The sequence below is a fragment of the Chiloscyllium punctatum genome, chromosome 1 (genome assembly GCF_047496795.1).
Source record: "Chiloscyllium punctatum isolate Juve2018m chromosome 1, sChiPun1.3, whole genome shotgun sequence".
NCBI classification, from domain to species: domain Eukaryota; kingdom Metazoa; phylum Chordata; class Chondrichthyes; order Orectolobiformes; family Hemiscylliidae; genus Chiloscyllium; species Chiloscyllium punctatum.
The window spans coordinates 58,499,157-58,519,078 of NC_092739.1; positions in this window are offsets into that span (position 1 = coordinate 58,499,157).

The following is a 19,922-nucleotide window of genomic DNA, read 5'->3' on the forward strand; positions in this document are numbered from 1 at the left end:
GCTGAACCTGGATGGAGTGTTGATGAGCCTTTTCTGTCACTGAACTTCACTGCCTGATGGTAGGGCACTCGTGTATAGCATGCAGCACACTGCATCCGGAACCAGTGATACTGGTGATCCTCAGTATCAGAGTGTTCAACCTTCTCATCATTAGGCAACGAAAGGAATAGCTGTGATTTGGAGAAAATGGTATCAGTGTTATCCTAGCTGTATTAATGAGTCGAGAAATTGGAGATGCCACACAGGTCCCCAGTTACTTCAATCCACCCGCATGAATGTTCAGCTCAGGTGTGACCTTCACACCATTGGATGGGACTAACGACAAGTCTTCCTCCAGTCCCGCATCAGATGATGTCACAGTTCAATGATGATGGCCTGCGACATCCTTCATCTGTGTTCCCAAGAGCTGTGGAAAATGAGACCAAAATCTATCAAACCAGGGCCACACCATTCTCCTCTGCCTCCTTGAGGGATCTTTGCATGCTGTTTCCCTGTGGATGCTGCGAGGCAGCTGTTGGAGGTTATTGCTTTTGCTGAGATTGCTTTCAACTTTGCAATTGCTCTCTCCATCAATATTGTCTTCACATTTGAAGTGATGCCACAAGGACCCCACCCCACATGGTGTGCATGTTAGATGCATGTGGATATCACCTGTGGCCAATCTCAGACAGAGAACACCAACTCATCAATAGTACCCCTGAGGCCTGACATCAATAACAATTGATCTTCATGTTATGTCCTGCCACAGTGTGGCATTGAGACTTTACAAAGAGCTTAATGTCATGCCTTGCTCTTAGCTTTGGGATATCTAACCTTATCCAAATGGACATTGTACAATTAAAGTATTCAGGCTACATTAAAGGAGTGGAATCCTGGCAGTAAGCCTCAGTGATAGTGACCACCTTCTCACAAATAAAGCGGTCAACAACAAACATACCAGCCATTTTGTACACCCAGAGTTCATGTGGTAAACATGGCAGCTCAAAAGCATTGCCTTCCAGAGTTAGATATTTACTATGTTCAGAATGCAAATACCAGATGATGCCTTTAAGTTGGAGTCCCATTACATTTACCTAGCTGACATGACAAAGAGGCAATTAGTGTGCACAATGTAACATTTATGATTTCTTGAGGCCAACATTTATAATGTTCGCTCTTGGATGATGAATGACCTGCCAGTGCAGTGCAAATTGATGCCAGATGGGGACATTACTGAATCAAAATCAAGAGTGTGATGCTGGAAAAGCACAGCAGGTCAGGCAGCATCCGAGGATGGTTTGACTCATGCTCGAAACGTCGATTCTCCGGCTCCTTGGATGCTGCCTGACCTGCTGTGCTTTTTCAGTACCACACTCTCAACTCTGATCTCCAACATCTGCAGTCCTCACTTTCTCCGCATTACTAAATCAGGTAATTAGTGGCATTACCCCTCACATTCAAATCATTTTATTCTGCTTCCAAAGAGAAAATAAAGTACAATACTTTGCCCAGTCTGCATGTAACAGCAGCCATTTTGTATCATTATTACTCGGTTGTCATTAGAATAGATTAGATTAGATCCCCTACAGGCCCCTTGGCCCAACTAGTCCACACCGACCCTACGAAGAGTAACCTACCCAGACCCATTTCCCTCTGACTAATGCACCTAACACTATGGGCAATTTATTATGGCCAATTCACCTGACCTGCACATCTTTGGACTGTGGGAGGAAACCGGAGCACCCGGAGGAAACCCATGCAGACACGAGGAGAATGTGCAAACTCCACACAGACATTAGATCGAAGATGGCAAGGTTTCAACTTTGTGGCCTTGGCGGTGACCTACAAATTTCACCTGAGAAACAGAATGACCAAGTTTCATCTGGTGTCTTCATTGTTACTGTCCAGACTCCCACACCACCACACCCTCCACCCCGCTGCCACCTCGACCTGGCATCTCCATTTAGTTCCCTTATGTATGATCCTCCCTTTCTATCTTGAATTGCTCCATTTCACTGTAATCGTTACCTCAGTCAAATGAAACCCATTCCCAGACCTGAGTTATCTGCTTTCCCTCAGTCTGCATGGGCTGCCCCTGACAATTACTGAGCAAACCCTCAGGACTGACAGTGGACCAAAGCCCAGAAGACTTGGAAGAATAGGCCCAACTAAAAATGAACAATCTGCTGGGCTAATGTTTCCTTAACCTTCTAATGGACCCACCTTCAATCCCCAGGCTGTGTGCATGTGACATGCCGGATTCTCCATTGCCCACTTTCTGAACTGCAAGGTGATAGATCCCTGGCCTCAAGTAACAACAAGCACCTGACTGACTGTGGCTAACCCCTGTTTAACGTGATCCAATGAGCCTGCGGCAATGGTGTTTGTAGTTCACCTTCACTCGACTAAGAACTGGTCTACATGAACTTCCATTCATAACCATTTGCTTAAATCATGAGCAGTATATTTGCTGAGTAAACAACTGGCACATACTGCAAGTGGATCATTAATTTATCACAGTGTCCATACAGCAATGTGCCCATCCTCTTGACTGTTCAATGTTGTCAAATATGACAAACTACCTACTTCTCCATCCGAATGAAAAAGAAAAGTCACAGATGCTCACAGCCTTCAAGTAAATGCAAGGTCTGGAGGAAATGAAACCAAAAGCCAGAAGACATCCCATGGATCCTGTAGACACTTGTGTTTGTGAGTGTGTGTGGTTTGGTGTGTGAACATGTGTGTGTGTGAGAATGTGTGTGTGAGTGAGCGTATGGGTATGTGAACATATGTGTGTGAGAATGTGTGTGATTGAGTGAGCTTATGGGTATGTGAACATGTGTGTGAGTGAGCATGATTGTGAGCGTGCTTGTGTGTGTGTGCACGCGTGTGTACGTGTGTGGGAGCGTGTGTGTGAGCGTATGCGTGTGTGAACATGTTTGTGTGTGAGTATGAGTGTGAGCATGTATATGTGTGTGTGTTTCTCTGCTGTGTCTTTAATCATTGGGCCTGAGTTCAACAGTACTGAAGGGCTGAAGTTAGATTGAGGGCAGCTATGGTGAGGCAGTAAGCCTGGAAATTTGCCAGTGCTGAATTACATGAATGACGGGTGGGGAGGACAGTGCCAATGGAACATGAGAGTTGGCCAGAACAAACCGGCTGTTAGGTACCCGATCTGATATTGAAGTCAGGAATTGGCACTGTCTCATAAAGAAGGGTTTGAAGGCGGAATCGTGCAAATTAGAGACCAGAGAGGGGACTTACACTTGGAGGCAGAAGGCATGGTTAAGGCGTTAAATAAATACTTTGCATCTGTCTTCACAAAGAGGAGAATGTAACCCAGGTCATGGTGACAGACCAGGGAATTATTTAATTATAATGGTTCAAAACTAAAAATGAAGATAATTGGCACTAAAGTGAACAAGGCAGCAGGACAAGATGAGCTTGCAAGGAACTTGAAGGAAGTGAGGGCAGAGATTGCGAGAGTTTGGCACTCTTTCCTACTCTCGAAGGGAGGGGTGACAGAAGACTGAAGAAATTCAAGCATTAGTAACTTGTTCAAGAATATTTGTAAATGTAATCCCAGCAATTATAGACCAGTCAGTTTAACTTGGTGGTAGGGAAACTTCCAGAAACAATTATTTGGTATACAATTAGTAGTCACATGGAAAGAAAAGCGGGTTGATTAAGAAGAGTCAGTACAAATTACTGAAGGGTAAATGTTGTTTGACTAACTCGCTGGAGCTTTTCAAAGAGATAACAGAAAGAGTCAAGAGAAATCAAACTTAGCGTTACGGGTTTAGGGATCCTTCCCCAGTTCTGAGAAGGGTTACTGGACCCAAAATATGCACTCTGATTTCTTTCCACAGGTGTTGCCAGTTCTGCTGAACTTTTCCAGTAATTTACAACATGCACAGTTCTTTCAGTTTTTACAGAAGGAGTCAATGAGAGTAAAAGCACTGACGTGCTATACATGGATTTCCAGAATGTCTTTGACACAGTGGCACACAACAGACCTATGAGGAAGTTATAGTTCATGCTATGAAACAGACAGTAGAAGTATGAATACAAAAGTAGCTGAGTGATTGGAAACAGAGAGGAATGATTAATGGATAATATTCTATGGATGAAGTTTAACAGTAGAGCGCCCCAGGGGTTGGTATTGGAACCCTTGCTTTTCCTGATATATATTAATGATCTGCATTTGTGTGCAGTAGACAATTTCAAGTTTTCAGATGAAACTTGGAAGAAAAGTATATCCACTAGTTGATGGGGTGGGTGGATAGGTAGTAGATAGGTTCAATGCAGAGAAGTGTGAGATGATGCATTTTGGTAGGAAGAATATTTAAAGCAGATGGAGTTGGATGGACATGTGCACATATAATTGAAGATGACCGAACAGGTGGAGACAGCCATTAATACAGTGTCCTCAGCTTAATGATCGAGAAATAGAGTACATGAGTAAGAAGGAGATATTGAACTTGTATCAGACAGGTCTTAGACCTCAGTTGGAGTATTGTGTACAGTTATGAGTGCCACTTCACAAGAAACATGTGAATGCATTGGAGATGTTGCAGAAGCAGTTAACTCGAATGGTTCCAATAATGAAAAACCTTTGATTATGAGGATAGATTGAAGAAGTTGAAACTGTTCTCATTGGAGAGAAGAAGAACACTGAGACGAGATTTGAGACAAGTTTTCAAAATCATGAGCAGGCAGCACAGAGTAGATAGGGAAAAACTTTTCCCACTTGGAAAAGGAACAAGAATGAGATGGCATAACTTTAAAGTGATGCGCAAAATATGCAAGGGGTAATGTGAGAAAAAAATGTTTTCACTCAGCAAGTAGTTAGGGAGTGGAAGGTGAAGACTCGATTTTCACATCTTGGCAGAAACAGAAGGTCAGCTGATATTTCTGCTGCTAAAATTGTTGGACTGAAGAGAAAGAGATGTTATGGGATGAAAAGTCAGTGACAGTTACAAGTGTTATGGACAAGGCCAAGACAGTTGCAATCTATAATGAACCAGGCCAGACCGTTCCAATCTGTTATGGACCAGGCCAGACAGTTCCAGCATGTTGTGGACAAGGCCAGACCACTCAAAACATTCTTGATCAGGCAGCCCAGACCATAACTTTGCAATTTGCTTCCGTAAGTGTACAATGAGAATTACCCAGATTAAGCTGGCTAGGTTGACTACCAGGTTTGAAAACAAACAGAAGTTTATTCACAAACTTACACAATGAAACACACAGAACAGAATAAAGAATCCCTACAGAACTCAGTCTCTCCAAACTAGACATAACTATGCTATTCCGAATATACCCAACAGGCCCAATAAGCAAACCCCCTTAAAAAAACAATTTAAAATATGGAACAGATGATAACAGGTTGAAATTAGAAGGGCAGAGAAAGAGAGCAGCTGAACTCCTAAACAGTTCTGGACTAAACTGCTCAGCTAAAGAGTCGAGAGTGTGGTGCTTGAAAAGCACAGCAGGTCAGACAGCATCTGAGGAACAGGAAAATCGACGTTTCGGGCAAAAGCCCTTTGATTTTTCTGCTCCTTGGATGCTGCCTGACTTGCTATGCTTTTCCAGCACCACACTATGGACTCTAATCTCCAGCATCTGCAGCCCTCACTTTTGCTCAGCTAGAGAGCTGACCATTCCCCTTCCATTACACAGGTTACTTCTAAAAGATGACCACTTTAGCCAAAAGTCTCAGCTGCTTACATATAAACAAAAGGCCTCTCAAAATCCTTTTTCATCTCTGTACCCAACTAGTCACCTTGGAAGCTGTCTATGAACCCCTCTGAAAAAAAATAAGGGACACAGTACCCTTGAGAAAAGCAACAGCTTTTAGAAAAAAGGCACCAGCTTTGTGACACTTACTCCCTTAAAACAAAAGAACCATCAGTACCATCAGGCTTCATTTTTAAAACCCTTCAAAAACAAAATTGATTAGTCGTCTAAAACACACATATATACACTACACTAACTATGAAAATGTACAAAGTTAAAAATCACACAACACCAGGTTAGAGTCCAACAGGTTTAATTGGAAGCACACTAGCTTTCGGAGCGGCGCTCCTTCATCAGGTGGTTGTGGAGTACCCAATTGTCAGACACAGATTTTATCGCAAAAGTTTACAGTGTGATGTAACTGAAATTATACATTGAAAAATACCTTGATTGTTTGCGAAGTCTCTCATCTGTTAGAATGCTTCCAATTAAACCTGTTGGACTATAACCTGGTGTTATGTGATTTTTAACTTTGTGCACCCCAGTCCAACACCGGCATCTCCAAATTATGAAAATGTAAACATGCACAACCACATGAGAATTCAGGCCGTGGCACACCCGCCACTGAACACCTCCATATCTCATTCCAGTTTCGATAATGCATTGACAGTCAGTTTTTGCAACCTGCCACATGCACAATTGAACGGCTGCAGCAACTAGCTCCATCTAAACACTCTGGCATTTTTGTCCTTAAATTTCCCACAAATGTCAATGGGTTTGATCAGTGTATATGATTGTCTCAGATGCATTGCAGACACTGAGATGTTGTAATGCCAACACCAAGCTCAAAATCTCTTTCTCCACCGTTGAATATTTCTGTTGAAATAGTCCTGGAAAAATAACGTATGGTCTTTCTATTTCCGCGTCAGGAGGAACACTGCATTGTCACCCACATCACTGGCATTGATAGCCAACTTGAAAGGCTTCATGTAATCTGGTGTGGCTAATACTGGGGCAGTGGTTAACATAGTTTTTAGGCTGTCAAATGCCTTTTGACAGTCCGCTGTCCACTGAAACTTCTTGTCCTTTTTCAACAATTCAGTGAGTGGAGCAGCCACACTGCTAAAGTTCAGCACAAACTTTCAGGAAGATCTACTCAACCCCAGGAACGGTAGTATAGCTTTTTCCGTCGACGATGTGGGAAATTCCCCTATTACTTTCTTTTTCGCATCCCATGGGACCATTTGTCCATGTTCAATAACATGGCCCAGGAAGGGGACTTGGACTTTGGCAAATTCACTTTCAATTAGGTTTACCACCAAGCCTGCCTTCCAAAGTAGATCGAACAAGTCTGATACTTGCTGTGAATGTTCCTTCCATGAGTGACTATAAAATCACCAGGTCATCAATGTAAACAACACAATTGGGTAACCCAGCGATGACATAATTAGCTAGTGTCTGAAATGTGTCTGGAGCATTTTTCATACCAAATGGCATGACTTTGAACTGATATAATCCATTTGGCATTACAAAAGCCAAAATTGCCTTTGCTTTCTTTGACAGAGGTACTTGTCAGTAATGTCTTAGCAAGTCTAACTTAGAAATGTAAGTTGCTTGTCCGACTTTTTTGACACAGTCCTTCAAATGTGGAATTGGATATGCATCAGTCTTTGTAATGGCGTGACATTGTGATAGTCCACACATAACCATTGGGTACCATCTGGCTTTGGCACAATGACAATGATTGAGCTCCAGTCACTGTAACTCACTTCAATTATGCCATCTTGGAGCATGCACTCTACCTCTTTCTGAACCTGTGCCAACTTCAGAGGGTTATGCCTTGTAAGGATGCTGCTTAATCAGGACAGCATCTCTTATACTTACATCATGCACAATTAGGTTAGTACTTCACAGCTTATTTCCACATATCTGTGATAGTAAGAACTCTTTCAGATCATTTCAATTTTCTTGTGGAAGGTAACTCAATAATTTGTCCCAAATTTTGACAACTTCCTCATTGTCCAATTTGATTTGAGCAATGTCCAATTCAGAAGCCTCTGGTTCTTCCTTCTGTGATGTAATTATTAATACCTTCTCCTCTTGCTTTCCTTCCCTGTCTAAATATCTTTTGAGCATATTCACATGACACACTCTGTGAGATTTCTTCCTGTCTGGAGTCCTTATCAAGTAGTTCACTTCACTCAATTTCCTCTCAATTTGATATGGTCCACTAAACCTTGCTTTTAAAAGATCATCTGTTACTGGAAGTAACACCAATACCTTATCTCCAATTGCAAAATTGCAACTTTGTGATTTTTTTTATCCATTTCCTGTTTCAGTGTACGCTGTGATACTTTTAAACACTGTCTAGCCAACTCCCCAGTTCTATTTAATCATTCTCTAAAATTTGACACATAGTCCAAATGGGTGGTCTCTGAATTCTGACTTGTTAATTTCTCCTTAATCAGTATTACCTCATGCCCAAACATTAATTCCAATGGACTGAATTTGGTCAATTCATTCAGTGCATCTCTGATCACAAAAAGTACAAATGGAACTCCCTTACCCAATCATCTGGATAATCCTGACCATAAGCCCTCAATATCGTTTTTAATGTTTGATACCATCTCCCAAGCACACCATGCGATTCTGGGTGGTACATAGTAGATTTGAATTGCTTTATTCCCAAGTTATCCATAACCTCCTTGAACAGTTTGGATGTGAAGTTTGCTCCTTGATCTGATTGGATCTCTATTAGTAGTCTGTGTGTGGTAAGAAAAAATTAAGTAATTCTTCTACAACCCTTTTAGCTATGATGTTGTGTAATGGGATTGCCTCTGGAAATCTAGTGGATACATCCATTACTGTTAACAAATACTTATTCCCACTTTTAGTTTGAGAATGATGACCTATGTAATCAACCAAGACTTTTGTGAAAGGTTCCTGAAGTGCTGGAATAGGTATTAAAGGTGCAGATTTTATTACTGTCTGTGGTTTACCGATTAGCTGACATGAGTGACATGTCTGGCAAAATTCAACTACATGTTCGTGTAGTCCAGGCCAGTAGAAATGTCTTTATATTTTAGCCTATGTTTTTCTCATCCTTAAATGACCTCCAAGTGGTAGCTCTTGCGCCACTCGCAGTGCCTCCGCCCTACTGGCAAAACAATTTGATGAATCTCTGCCCATTTCTCATCAGCTTGAATGTGCAATGATCTCCATTTCTTCATTAAGACATCATTTGTTAAGTAGTAACACACAGGAATACATTAACTTTCCTTTTCTGTATATCCCTTTTTACAGAACTGTTTTAAGTTCTCATCTTTCTGCTGTAACTCAATAAGCTTAGCAGAGCGAAAGATATTTGCATGTTTACCAATTGCTCCTGCTCTGTTCCATTTATCTGATCAAAAAAAGTCTCTGATAAAGTTATGTCATCTTCCTTATCTGTGGCTCTCGATCTCTCCTGCTTTAACTTGTGCCTCTGTAATCTTGTGATAACACAATCTGGGAAAATTCCTGGATAAATATCCTTCATTTCTTCAGTTGCCTCCGTCTCCACTGGCTTTTCAACTAGAGTAGGCAGCACATCTACCGATGAATCAGTTATATCATTTTCAAGGACAAATTGTATTCCTGGAGCTGAGATTTTGCCCAGAACTTCTACCACAAATTCTCTACTTTTCTCTTCTCTAGCCTCACATTACATAATTGAGCACTTTTTGTCTCACCATGAATTCCTGTTACCAGTACCTTTTCTGGCAATAGTCCCTCAGGGGTACATATCTCCTCATCCTTCAGCATTATAAACTGAGAGGATCCTATGTCCCTTAATGTTGTAACCTCTTTACCTGCTACTCCTGGCCGATGTGAATAAACTTTATCCTTACCTTTTTTTAGCAGATCTGGCACTTCCTCCTTAACCAACCTCTGATCATCTTGTACACTCTGAGGCAGTTGGCTAACTTCCCTTGTGTTTTTTGTTACTCGTCCAACAAAATTTCCAGGCTTGTCTAGTTTTCCTACATCTGGCTTTCTCCTAGCCCGCCAACACTGTGATTTTGTGTGGCCCACTTTATTACAATGAAAACACTGGAGCTTTTTAATTTCTTTGTCCCCTTCAAGGGTTGCCTTTCTACTCTGTGGTAAGTTATCCTTATGATCTTCACTGAGATCTCCTTTTCCCTTTCCACATGAGGATTTCTCTTTGCCCCAATTTCTATCCCTCATGGACTGAAATCAATTCTATAAACCAAATCGTGTTTTGTGGAGCAGCTCATAATCATCAGCCACTTCAGCTGCTAACCTCGCTATTTTAACTCTCTGCTCTTCCACATGAGTTCACATTACTTCAGGCAGTGAATTTTTGAATTCCTCCAAAATATTTACCTCTCTAAGGGCATCTTAGGTTTGCTCAATTTTTAAAGCTCTAATCCATCTATTGAAATTACTCTGTTTGATCCTTTCAAACTCAGAACGGGTTTGACCAGGGTCCCAACTTAGATTCCTGAAACGTTCTCTATAGGCTTCTGGTACAGGCTGATATGCACTGAAAATGACATTTTTCACCTCCTCATACTTCCCAGATTCCTCCTCTAATAGGGATGCGAATACCTCACAAGCCAGACTTATAAGTTTCGTTTGGATCAACAAAACCCACATTGCCACCAGCCACTGCATTTGTTTAGCCATCTGAAAAAGGCTTCCACATCCTTCTCACTAAATTTAAACAATGTTTGGATATACTTGAACAGTTTCTCACGAGGCTTCTCACGAGACTACCAGGGGCTTGCTCATCCTCACTCTCTTCCTCACTAAGACTATTCTTAGCATTTATCTCCAGCTTTTTATGCTGACTTTCCTTTTTAAGTGTCAGTTTTTGAAGTTCAAAGCTCTCTATTTTTCTTTTTCTTCTGCTGCTCTCTCTTTTCCTCTCTGTTCTGCTGCTCTTTCTCCCTCTCTTCTGTTGCTCTGTCTTTTTCTCTCTCTTCTGCTTTTAACTGTAACTCAAACTGTTTCATTTCTGCTGCCCTTTCCTTATCTCTCACCTCTAACTCAAGCTGCATCATTTACAATTGAATTCTTGCCATCTCTATAGTTTCTAATGGTTTCTCCAGCGAGTTTAAATGCTGAGCTACTGCTGTAATTATCTCTCCTTTCCTCACAGAATCAGGCAGTTCCAATTCCAGCTTCTCTGCTAATTCCTGCAACTTGGTCTTATTCATCTTTTGCAAAACTTCCAAAGTCACTGCATCCACTTCCAGAAAACATTTAGTAACTGAAACAGCCATTCCTATCCCAAGCTTTACCTCCCCAACCAAACCAACACTGGAAAAAAGACACTAACACCTACCACTCGCTGTTTAAAATCCTGCAAAGAGCCCCCTGTCTGTTATGGACTAGGCCAGACCACTCAAAACATTCTGGAGCAGGCAGCCCAGACCATAACTTTGCAATTTGCTTTGTAACAGTACAGTGAGAATTACCCGGAGTAAGTTAGCTCAGTTGTCTGCTAGGTTTTAAAACAGACAGAAATTTATTCACACAACTACACAATGGAACACACAGAACAGAATAAAAAGACCCTACAGAACTCAGTCTATCCAAACTAGATTTAATTATGCTGTTCCGAATATACCCAACAGTCCCAATGAGCAAATCTCCTTAAAAATCGTTTGAAAAATGGAACATATGCTTACAGGTTGAAGTTAAAAGGACAGAGAGAAACAGTGGAAACAGGCCCTTCAGCCCAACAAGTCCACACCGACCCTCCAAAGAATAACCCACCCAGTTTGGTCCCCCTTATTTTCCCTTGACTAATGCACCCAATCTAGTCATCCCTGAACACTACAGGTAATTTAGCACAACCAATTCACCTGACCTGCACATCTTTGGATTGTGGGATGAAACCAGAGCACCTGGAGGAAGCCCACACAAACATAGGGAGAATGTGCAAACTCCACACAGACAGTTGTCTTCAAGGCTGAAATTGTACCTGTGTCCCTGGCACTGTGAGGCAGCAGTGCTAACCACTGAGCCACTATGCCACTCCATTGCTGTTGCTGAGGCAAAGTCCTGAAAGTGATGGGCATGTGACCATGAAGGTGACACACCTTCTCAATGATAACCAGGAATGGTCCATAAATGTTTACTGAGCCAAAGACAGGGTCTAGATTAGCGTGGTGCTGTAAAGGCACAGCAGGTCACGCAGCATCCGAGGAGCAAGAAAATCAACGTTTCGGGCAAAAGCCCTTCATCAGGAATCTAATCTAGACTCTGGTTTCCAGCATCTGCAGACCTCACTTTTGCCTGAGCCAAGGACAGTCAATCCCATCAACTAATAATAAATAAGTCAATAAATAATCATTGAATGCTGTATACTAATTTTTCAAAAAATGTGTAAATCAATATTTGTCCTGGAAGGAATGTTTTGGCTGCAGGTCTTTGGGAATGGGAAGGGTTGAAAGGGCAGTTGTTGCATCTCCTGCGCTTGCACTGAAAGAAGCCCTGGGAGGGGAAAGGATGGTGGAGGTGATGGAAGAGTGGACCAGCATATTGCAGACGGACCAAAATATATAGTTTGTGGCATTAGTTAGAAGTATTGAAAGGCGATCTATTGGACTTGAAGGTTTGTGTCAAAGTGCTGGAACTCCAAAACACAGAAAGAAGATTGTAGAAATACTCAGCAGGTCAATACTTATGCAGAAAGAAAGAATGAATAGTTAGGGGTTTTTACCAGCCCCTGGAGGCTGGCTAGGAGATGGAGCCAGTACTGATGGCAGGATGAGAAGCTGAAATGTAGCCAGCCCAAGGAGGTGAGCAGCCAATTATCATCATCATCAAAGGCCCAATCACTGTGCCTTTCTTTCTAAACTGACTGACCTCCATCCATGAGAAGGCCAGCAGCTGAATGAAGACTGTCTCTGAGCAGTAGCTGAAGAGGGCACCGGTCTCTGATAGGGGCTTTCCTTTTGACATTGGGCCCTGTGCTTCCGCTTTCTTCTATGTACCTGTCAAAGACCTTGGAGCTTCCAGCTCCCTTCACAGAGTGGTGCCTCAGAGCTGCAGATTGAGTTAACACTACGTAGAACTTGCTATCACCCGTAATTGGCTGGCGGGCCTGAAGATAGACAATTAGGAGTATGTGTTAAAATTGCCATGCAGATGCCACTGTCGGCAAATGTGGGCATGGCACCTTCTATTTCAGCACAGACATTAGGGTCCTTAATCCCTTGCAAATTTCAACCGAATTTTGCAGTCCAATGGACGAAAGGACAAAGGAAATCCTGTGTTGCTTCTGGGAGAGAGTGGAAAGGGTTAGGGCAGAAAACTGGCAAATGGGATAGATATGGTTGAGGATCCTGTCACCCTGAGTGGAGAGGAATGTTTGGGTGAGGAAACAGGATGATAAATTGGTGACATTGATTTGGAAGGTAGTATCATCAGGCCAGACAGAAATAAAATGGAAAAACTGGGAAAGTGAAATCGAGTCCATTTTGATTGTTGGTGGGAGGTATATATTCAAGGTTGCTGTGGCGGCTTGAGGTTATAGTTAACACTGTTTGGCAGTCTCTCCTCAGAAATACAAATGAGCAATAAATGAAGGGAAGAGAAAGCCAGAGCTGAATCATTCAAAGGCAAGGGACAACAAAAATTGGGAGCAAAGTTAATAAATTGCCATTATGATACGGGTGAATGAAGCAACACTGAGTCATTAATGTGTCAGAAAAGGAGTCAGGGAAGGGCCAATTGGGACCGAAACAAAGAAAGTTCATCTGACGAAAAGGCAGGCATAGCTAAGACTATAATGATTCCGATCATAACATCTTTTATTTGGGGTAAGTGAGAGGTGTCAAAGTTGCATTTTGTGACTTCTCTTTTGACTTCATATAGTCAAAGGTTCACCGATGATTGCACAGTATTTAATTATAGTTACAACTCCTCCGATACTGAAACAGTCAATGCCTGCACGCAGGAAAACCTGGACAACATTCAGGCTTGGCCTGATGAAGTGGCAAGTAGCATACTTGTTGCACAAGTGCCGAGCTACTACCAGGTCCAACTAAAGTGAATCTAACTATCTTGTCTTGATATTCAATTGCATTATCATCAGTAATCTCTCACCATTAATATCGTGGGAGTCACAACTGAATAGAAAATTAACTGCATCAGCCATGTAAGCATTATGGCTACTAGAGCAGGTTGAATATTCTGTGGTTAGTAACTAATTTGCATTCTCCCAGAGCCTGACCACCATCTACAAAGCATAGTCAGGAATGAGATTGAGTCTCTCTGCCAGCCTGGCTCAGTGCAGCTTCAATATAACTTTAAATAACTTAACTCCAAGCAGCCTTTTTTTAAAATCTGCATCCAATCCTTATGTTTAGTTTCCATATCTTTGACATCTAAAAGATGCACTATAGCAATGTGCCACAATTTTTTCAACATCAACCCTGAAGCATAACAATTCTCACTTGGGAGGATAAAGGGACCAGAGACATGGGAATGCCAGAGGTTCCACTTCCCTCCCAAACCACAAACAATCCTGATCTGGAGCTAGATTGACATTCCTTCGTTGGGTTAAAATCCTGGAATTCTCTCTTTAACAGCACCGTGGATGTACATATACCATGGACTGCTCTGTTCAAGATGGCTACCTTCTTAAAGGGAAATTAGGGGTGTGCTGGCCTTGACTGCAATGCCCACATCCCAAAATAATCTATAAACATGAAACAAATAAAAAGTTAGCAAACATTCCTCAGAATTGATTTCTTCAGAATTGCAGCCTTAAAGCGCTTTTTGATGTGCCACATGAAGTATGATTCACAACCAGCGCATGGAGCTCTACTACTAACTTTCTGCAGGTTCTATTGAGCTCAGGGGTTACTTGTGATGACCAGTCAGTTGATTTTCCTTTCCATAGTTTACCATGTCAGAAATAATAATTAGGATCTGTAGCTGCCAATGAAGGTGCAATACCAGTGCTCTCAGCAACTGGAGTAATTGTGCACTTGGTCTTTGTGTGGATTGATATATGACCAGCATGGTGGTATGCAGCTATACTCCTCACCCTGCCTGCTTTTTTATTACAGTATATTCTAGTGCTGTGTTTCATTTCATGTTCCATTTGTCCAGGTTTTCCACAGTTCTCTCTCCCTCTGTTTTTCTGCTGTAATCATTCACACATCATCTGGTCTCTGATGTATCTTTTGTTTCTCTAATTTCTTTCATTATAGCCTTCTTTTGTCTTACACCATTACCATTTCTGTCATTTAATCATTGCCTATCTCTCATTTAATTATGGCCCATTAGACCATTTGTTTTCCACTCCCCCTCCCTCCTTTCTCAATGGCACTGCCATTCTTCCTCACAATTTATTAGTATCCAATATACTCTTGTTCTTCATCAGATCTTCCTTCCCTACCTTCCTTAGATGCAGGATTGATGGGTGATAGTGTGTAATCAGTTGATACATCCTATGGCTGTCACTATCCCTACACCATGGCAACTAAAATTACAGAGTTTGAGAATTGAAACTGGGACTTTGCTAAGCTGTATAGCACACCTCACTGAGTAGATCATTTACATCCCAATTAAGATGGTGACAACAGTATTGTAGGTTAAAGGAATGGAATGATTCTTTATAGATGCTGGCACAGTGGCACCATCATTGATCCAACGCTCAGGGGAAATGGGTTCAAATCTCACAAGAGAGCTGGTGGAAATTGAATTGAAGTCAATCAGTAATTCTGAAATTGAAAGCTAGTCTCTGTCGTGATGAGCGTGGATGTAACAATTGTTGTAAAAGCCCATCTGCTCCACTAATGTTTTTTAGGAAAGGAATTCGGCCATCCTCACCTGATCTGGCCTACGTTTGACTCCAGACCCTCATCAGGGTGGTTGACCTTTTATTTTGCTTTCTGAAGTGGTTTAGCAGTCAATCAGTTCCAGGGTGAGCAAGGGTGTTCTTGTTGGCAATGCCCACATCTCTAGCAATAATACGTTAACAAAAAAAACAGAAAATGCTAACTTTTGTCAATGTTTCAAAAGTTTAAAATTTGAAGACTGTCTCATTAAGAATTCAATTGTGTGCACATTATTAATTCATAGAAGAGTTTTCTATTTCAGTTGATCTGAATTTTAACTGTGCTTCCGGCACATTGCACTGCAGGCTGTTTATAATATTACCTAGGAAGGATAGAAAGGAGTTGTGAAAAAGTGAACCTTCCTTTAAAACTGGGACTTGCTTCTGTTTCAGAAATTAGTTGATGCTGGCTTGAGGCCAACTCTGGATGCAGGAATCTAGCTTTTCAATAAAATGGAAGAAATTGTTTTCACTTGATCTTCACCAATGACCAATGTTCCATTTTACTAAAGATATTGTATCTCCCCAATGTTGCAGTTGCAGTTGCCTCCTCAAAGCAAGATTACATTTGTTGTATCTGTCGGGATTACCTTGGTTCTTACTTTATTGCATTTGGCTCGTCCAGTCCACTTCTGGCTTCTATCTTACAATTTGCAGCCTGCAGTGTAATGCTGCTTGAGGGAGGAAACTGAGGTTCTCTATCCTCACAAAGCCAATTTCATCTCACTCTGTCTTGCCAGCTGGCAGACAGGGGGAATGAGAACAACGGTTTGTTTGAATTTCAGCCTTTTCCAAGGTACAGACCATTATTGACAGCACACAAACTATTCTATCTATTTCTCATCTGATAACTGCCATTTTCCTGAAACAAATAGTTCCAATTTTTCAATGTGTAGCTGGTTTTTAATCAGTGGCATTGCATCATAATAAATGGCCACTAGGTGTGGTATCACAATTCCATCTATGACTGTAAATATATCGGAATATATAACTATCCTCTGTGCCAGCTGCTTTTGACTCAATTAGAGAAAGCTGGGTGATGAGTGCTATGCTGACGGTATGGCTCCTGACTATGGTCTGGAACCTATGCACATATGCAGAGCAGGCATGCAATGATGACTATGTGAGCATAAGGAACATTTGGGACATACCATCAGCATAGGCCTCAAACAATGTTTCTTCAGACTGGAGAAGCCCTAAGTTGGTGCTGATATACTGTATACAAGCTGCACCCCCTGACAATTAGGAGAGAACAGGCCTTGCCTGAGACAATCATCAACCCATCGATGAGGCAAGGATCTGTGCAGCCGGGACATGACAAAGTGCAGAAAGAGGAGGAGGAGGAAGCAAAAGGTGCTGGAGGACAAGTGTGACTGAAAGCAGAAATGAGTAATTGACAGTCATTTTCTGCCCAGGTTACATGGGACCTAATCATTCATGAGCAATACCATGAACCTGAACTACAACATGACTTTTATCAAATATCTCATCTCACTCCCTCCTTTTTCACTATTATAGATCATTGCACTGTCCTTTCTCTGACAACACAAAACTGAAAATTCATAATCTTGTTTAATTTTATGAAACAAGCTGTTACATGATTCTCCAAAAAGTAAATTCTCCAGCACTCCTTTCTGTAGATCTTCCATGTACCTTTGCCTCATGTAATACTTTTACAAGGAGCTTCTCCCAGGGGCTGCAACATGTCTTCTGTTGATGGTTCTGGAGGTGCTCTGTGCCTGTAAAGCTTACCCTCAGACAACACTATCTATGCATTGTGTAAGGGCAGCCTGGGCTGTCTGGTTGGCAGGCAATGGCAGAGTGACTGTTGGACTTGGCAGGAGTGGAGAAAATGAATGTCATCATTCCGAGTCAGGTCAGCTGGTTCATACCGAAGGGAGGCATACCGTCTGTCCTGGAAGTAGCCTCACTCGTCCCAGTGATCTACTACAGCACAGATTGCCGTGATACCCAACAAGCCTCTTAAAAATTGGTGCTGAGAATGCGTTGCTGGAAAAGCACAGCAGGTCAGGCAGCATCCAAGGAGCAGGAGAATCGACGTTTCAGGCATGAGCCCTTCTTCAGCCCTTTCAACTATCCTCCAATACTGGGATTTCCTGAAGAAGGGCTCATGCCCAAAACATCGATTCTCCTGCTCCTTTGATGCTGCCTGACCTGCTGCGCTTTTCCAGAAACACATTTTTAAGCTCTATCCTCCAATACTTACCAGTACAGATTCAGATGACAAAGAGCATTAGCACATTCTGCATTCATGATATATCTCCCTGTAAGAAGGTTGCTTTTAAGTATAGTTGGGTGCCTGCTAATGTGTATAGCCAATATACAGTGAGTGACGTGTAGTTGTATGCAATAATCATGTAAAAAAGCAGGCAGCACAAATGTAACATAACTCCTATGAAGCAATTAAAGGGTGTGTGTTCATCATACAGGGTGATCACGATGCTTATTTTCAACTGTGATCTAAATTCTCCCACAAAATTTATATTTTTTAAAATCAGGCTTATTGCCTCAGTGAAATAAAAATCTCTTCTGTGATACTTGCATATGATTAGATGAGCAGGCTCTTCATGTCATTGTGCTAAAATAATTGTGTCATTCCCTCATCAAAGAACATTCCCTTTAAAAATTTACTCGAGTTCATTATTATTCAGATCAAACTTGAAGGCCTTGAGCCATTGATCATGAGTTTTCATGATCAATAATAAGTATGAAATTACTCAGACAAGAGCCAGAACAATGAAAACTACCAATATCAAAATGTCAGAGCTTATAAATGAGAAATCAAATACTATGCTCCGTAACTGTGCTTTTGATTTAATGGGCCTTAGTGCTTACTTGAGGATGTGTAGCAATTATTAGAACAGTTAAAGTACAATGACCAAAGGCTTTTATAGAGAATGTAGCTATGAAACATCCACTCAATGCAATTCCACCTTAAATAAATGCAGGATATCTGACAAAACATACATTTAATGAGATCTCTGTTGTCCCTTTCGTATAATGTCATTTCACAAACAAAATGGATTTAATAACTTCCCAAACTTATTGAAATATCTGTTCTGATTTGTTCAAATTAAAAAGAAAATAGACGGTAAATTGATACCTTCCGTGCTGACCATGCATAAATCAGTATATTTCTCTGTATCATTATGCATTCACAACAACCCTCTCACTTTCTCTCACTAAATGACATCTATTGCAACATCAGGCAGCCTCCTCTGGTGTCATGAAGTCAAAGTAAAATTGTTAACAGTCCAGTGAAATAAAGTTCAAGATTGCAATCTTGAATTTTAGGAAGAAAATCTCAACACAAAAGAGTTTTTTGTTCTAAAAATATACAATGCAACTTCCATAAGTAACTGAAAATAGTAATTCTCCAGTAGTTAAACCAAATAATTACAAAATGGAAACTGATTGTAGCATTACTCTTCTACTCTCCAGATTCAATCAATCGCATCTTTTTGAATATCAAATCTGGGAAGTTTCATGCTCAAATATTTGTGCCCATCTCTTAGAGATTAAAAAGAGATATGTGATGCCATTTGATTACAGTTTAATATATATGATCGGGAATTCAGCGTTCAAGACTATTGTTTTAGTCTGCATCATGTTGGCTCTGAATTTTCTGGAGTGTGAAATGGAGCACACCAACACCATTTAGTAGCCTGGCAAAAAGGAACATTAAAACATGCATCATGAGGTGCAAATCTTAGTTAAAACTGCTTGTGAATGCACAGTTGTCCAGTGGGATCTCTGATATTTCAAAACCTGGCCTTGACTTTCTGAATGCAATCAGCACTAGCTGAAAAAAATAAATTGCTGATGTGTCTTCTTGATATCCACAAGTTTTACAGCCTTCAAACAAGAAATTCCAATAGGTTGTGATCAATAATTATGGGTTCTCGATTTTCAGAATCAGGGACCAAAAGAAGCATTGTATGAGTAGTGAGATGCTCAGTTGATTGCAGGACAGTTGTGAAGAATGCATGTGCATGCTCTGAAATGTGTAATACAAAGCGTGGATGGTTACTTCTTCTAAATGAATATAATGTTTATTTTCAACACATTAAGTAGTGGGTTTCATTGATAAGAACGTTTGATGCATTCAAGTCCACATACTGTAGGTATGGAAATTTATTTCAAACCTCCCAATTTCTATTTATCATTAATTCAATTTAACTCAAAATTGGATTTGCAAAACCATAGCTGAGATATTTATAGGTTAAGCTTTCGAAACAAGCAGCCTTATGTACAAAGTAGATCATGTCCAGTCATCAAGACACTCACACATTCTTTCAGACAAGGACATTGTAAGAAG